This window comes from Cuculus canorus, chromosome 13, assembly GCF_017976375.1.
Source record: "Cuculus canorus isolate bCucCan1 chromosome 13, bCucCan1.pri, whole genome shotgun sequence".
NCBI classification, from domain to species: domain Eukaryota; kingdom Metazoa; phylum Chordata; class Aves; order Cuculiformes; family Cuculidae; genus Cuculus; species Cuculus canorus.
This window is the reverse complement of record NC_071413.1, coordinates 7,821,213-7,826,399: the sequence shown is the minus strand read 5'-3', so window position 1 is coordinate 7,826,399 and position 5,187 is coordinate 7,821,213.

Genomic DNA, 5,187 nt, shown 5'->3' with positions numbered 1-5,187 from the left:
AAAAAAGAGCATTGCTTGTCACCAAAAGGGAAAATCAGTACAGTCTCAGAACAAGTGCCAGGTCTATAATGACTGAACACAGATGTTACTAGAGTAAACTTGAGAAAAATATGATAAAGGCTGAACAATCAGCCATCTCTCATTGGGTGAAAATATTCAAAGTAGCTGGTTGAGTGGGAACATGTGCAAAATGAATGAATCGTGTATGGACCCCAGATGGATGAGAACATCTGCGATGATGATGCTGGCATTGAGAACTACTTGCATATTCATGCTATCACTATTACTCCTGCTTCTGTGCAGCTTCTTATTGCATAGAAGAACTACAACTCTCATATCTACAGTCAACAGCTCCAAGATCATTGGGAAATCCAGTTAACAGCAGCATCTTCAATTTTGGACAGAGTAAAACACTTTACAACATAAGCAGGCAACATACAATGCAATTCCATCTTTGAATCTACACAAACCTCTTGGTGGCCATCTTGGCTTCCATTTGTAATCCTCTTTCACTCACACTACAGAAGAATATATTGGCCCTTAGAAGCTTCACAAGCTGTCACTAACTACATTTCTCCAAGGGTAAAAGAGTTTGCATATTAGTGTAGTGTGTTGTACCAGGTCTTTTATACTCATGTTTAAAGCTCCTCTTTGTTTCCAGATTAGTGTTAAGGGTGTATATGCATAAAGAAAACAAACTCTTTATCTTTGCAGTTGCAGCAAATAAACTGAATTGGACTGAACACAAGTATCTGTGAGAGACTGAATATGGTCAAGTGCTACATAAGGTCAAGCCCCTTGACAATGTATTCCAGAGGATGGGCATCTTGTTCTAGGAGCCATTTAAGCCTGCAGCACAAATAAGTGCAATCAGTTAGGAAAAGGTAATAAACCACTGTGTGATACAGAGAGACAGCAGATCGTGATGGTAGTTGTAGTGCTTGCGTAGAAATAAACTCATCATCTCTCACTCTCTTACTACAGACGTAACTATTTCTCCCGTAATGTTTCTTGTCTCCCACTGCTTATTAATACTTGTGCAAGCTGCTTAGACCTGTGTTACTCGAATGAAGTAAACAATAGAATAAATTCCTTTCCTACTGTTTGTATCTCTGCTATCATTTGCACTTTCTAATGTAAGTTGACATGTGGTAACGAAGGTGGGGAGGGTTTCCATCTCCACAAAGTCAAAAAACACCATATCAACCACTTCTGAACGATACATATGTCTCACAGGTATTCTTCCAGCCATTGCTATCCTATGCAGTCTCTGGGCAGCATTATAGTTAACTGCTTCATCTTTTACATCCTCTTATGCTGTGAAAATTATATTAAGAACTTTTGACCAGAAATCTCAATGCTGCAACTGTTATTGCACTTCCTAAATTAACCTTTATTTGCTTTGGTTGTAGCATTCTGATATACGTAACTCAAAGATGTAGCCAAGGGGACATGCTAATAAGTTAGAAAGGAAATTTAGAACCTAATATAACTTTTTAGTACGTAAAAAGGAAATTTAGAACCAAACATAACTTTTTAGTAAGTAAAAAACGTATATGAAAGCAGCAGTATGATCCTCCCTGTCTGATCATAATAACAGGGTGAGTGGCTAAACAAAGTCTGTGATGGAGGTCAGAATGGAGACTGACTAATTTTTATGAAATAAATTTTTCTCTCAAAACTCAATAAACAAAAACAAGCATTACACAATTGTTTCCCTTTCCTTAAAGCTAATCTGTGAAAATAGTCAGGGCACGTATGAAAACGTGCCTATAAATTTGGATTTGTTACACTGGGGTATAATTTAGAGCATAAGTAGAACCGTATCAGGTAGTTAATACAGGCATTAATACAACTTTAAGCTGATTTATATGGTTCAGACTTTTCTGTGTTTGGCATGGCTTCTGACAGCCGGATCAACCCTGATCAAAACACAAATGTAGCACCACCAGCCTTTCTCTGGAGTTCCCCTTCTGCAACACCTCAGACAGTTTGACAGCCACATACCAACACCACCACCTATCAGACTAACAAAGGCTACTATCTTGTTTCCTTTTCCCCACTGTTTGCCTATACTAAATCTGGTCTTTCTTCTCCTATATTCAGGCTACAAGTTTTTGAGGCCAAAGATATTTGCACGCACACCTCAGCCATGTGAGGTGTAAGTGCGATTCTTACCACACTTTCAGAACAAGCAAGTTTATTGTAGCGCTAGTAGCTTAAAGGGCACTGATCTGAAAAGCTTCATTTAAACATGGGACTCCTTTGCAGTAATTCCTGCAATATAACCTAGACCTTGTTAAATTTTAGAACCATTACAAATATTATGAATTGCAGAATACTGATGCTTTTCCAGCCTACAAAAGCAGTGCTGTAATATCGGTTTACTTTCTGGTTTCTGCAGGATGATTTTCCTCTTCTTACGTAAAGATTGTTCTTTTATTCGCCACCAGGAACTTAGTTAACAGAAACATTCTATACCTGAACACACAAGACATCCAACCTCAAAATGGTAAAACTGCAGTGCACAAGGAGCAGCGCTGAGGGACCCCACCCTACACAGCCTTATCTGTACCCATGTTGTATAGCTGAATTTTGCCAGGTGCTATGTCACAATTCACAAGATCTATTGCAATCCATGAAAAAAAAAAAAAAAAATCACATTATATCAGCTGCGGGCAGACTTGACGAATAGGAGGCTCCAAAGCTTCGCCCCTCACTTTTTCATCCCCTTCCTTCTGCAGCTCGATGCAGCGAGAGCCCCAACCTGCCCTCATTGGCATGAGCAAACAATATTGCCCAGGGACCACGCCACTAGCTGGCATAGTATGTGCTGATCCTCAGGCCCAGCACATTCTCAAGGTACTTTTTCATGTCAGTTGGTTCTATACGGGGTGTTATATCTATTTACTAAGCATAGCTTAGTAAACACTACAAGGGATTCAAGAAAACAGACTCTGTACGTAACACTGCCACCTGTCTCCGAGTGGTTCTGGGCAAGTCACTTGGCTTCCTAGAATATTCTCTTGAGTACTGAGAGTAGGAGAAGATCTACTTCACTGAGGTCTATTAATGGAAAAAAGCTAAAAATTAGTAGTTATAGCAGCAAATTCTACTGTCTGTATTTTGTTGGATAAATTGACCTGTGCATGGACTGCACAGAAAGGAGGAAGAAAAAAGCAGCAAGGTGACAGCGTTCAATGCCTGATCAAACTAAGCTACTCCTAATTTGTTTCAATACATCTCTCAAGCTACAGCTTGTCAGAGTCACCTGAATAATCCTGGTATAATTCCAATGATATTTCTACCTAAAATATTGAAAATCTTTAGCATTCAATTAATACAGCTGACAATGACACAGCACACCTTTCTGCCCTCTTGCACCGAGTGAGGTTTAATAACAAATATGCCCAATGGGCTCAAATAATTTAGAGCTCATATTTGTTCTCAGGAGTGGCTCTTACTGACTGAAGTTTTCACCTCTTCCTCATAAATATAAGGAGTGAATGTGTAGGTGGGGTGCACGGAGGAAGAGATTTGTGGGAGAAATTCTGACAGTTTATAGAGACAGCTTCTCATAAGGAGAATTTGCTTTTTGTGCAGTCATTTTGAGGTATTAAATTTTGAAACTCTTTAATCACTGCAGTTTAATGACACAGAGGCAGCAGGTGAAGGGGGAATCCATCATGTTTGTTCCAGAACCTGGCTGTCTTCCTGCTGTGAACGTTTAACATGACACAGTAGACTGAAGCTCTCCTTTTGCAGATGCAGTTCAGAGAAAAAAGATTTTGTAGTCTTCCAAAGATGCTTGATTTCCCTGAAGAAACCTTTTACCTGATCAAAAGTCATCCTTGACTTTCCAAGCAAAAAAGTGTCGTTCAAAAAGATACAAAGTGCCTGGATTTAGACATAAGCTTTTTTTAATTTTAAAATTGGCCAAGACAGATTATTTTATCCTGTAGAAGTGTTTGTTGCAAGTGTCACTTCAAACCCTTGTTTGACAAAGTGCTTAGCTTTTAATTCACACTTAATAAATGTCAGCTAATAAAATCAAAGTCCCTGGCGATACTCTTGGCCTCTCAGGTATGATTATTTTTATTATGAAGTTCTTGTATTTTATCCCACAGAATCTCCAAACCTATAAACAATTTGTTTTCTGCAGATAGAGAGATGGATGAGCAGCCAGCAGTCAGATCCCATGATTCAATCTTAAACCATAGACACGCTGTTAGTCATGTAGGTAAAGCACAGTGCTCAAATGTTTGAGGCATTGAGGAAGGTAATAACAAGAAAACTTATTTTACAATAACTAGATATTACTTGAGCTGTTTCAGGAAATACACTTGCATAAGCCAAAAGGTGTACACACTCTTGGTGTAACCACAGTGAAAGTTGCAGCTATCCTTTACAGAAGGATATTGCTTTGTTGTTTCTGTTCACAATGAAGTTCAGCAACCTTATTCCACATTAAAGTCTTCTTGTCAAGACAATATTGGAACAACTATAGCTTGTACCTTTCTCTAGGACTGATTGACTTCTTGGAGAGCATGAAGCTGGACACAGTCTTTGTTGTTGGGAAAGTGTGTTCACCCAGCCAAAAACGTTTAGCCAGTTCTCACCACCCACCCCTTGTGACAGTATCTAAATTCTTCATTTATTAATTTGATATTAGATCATCCCAAGAATGTTTTGCTATGACCTAAGATATGACACCACAGAAAAGGTGTCATAACATTTTACAATTCAGTAGTTACCTTTCCCCTTGTTCTGCCAAATAGAATGTTATCAGTATGTCAAACATAAGTCACAACGTCACCAGATCTTCCCATAACTTCAGGAAATATAATTTAAAGTTTTACAGTATTCACCATCTAATAATTCTTAACCGGTTCTGTTACTAATAACCTTTGAAAAACTGGTATATATTTACAAGAACAGGAAGACAAATATTATGACAAATGAATTACAGTCTTAAGACCACTGCTGTTGGTGTGGTCCTACTGTGAAGCCAGATTACTTTCTAAATGACTGTTCTGATGTGCCAATCAAAAAAAAAAAAAATCACTCTGATGTAACTAAATGGTGATTGCCTTGTACACCTCCTCTCAAACTGCTTACATCTACTGCCACAGCAGGGATGGTTGGTACCAGTTCAAATATTAATTCTCCAGAGTGAATTCAACCAAT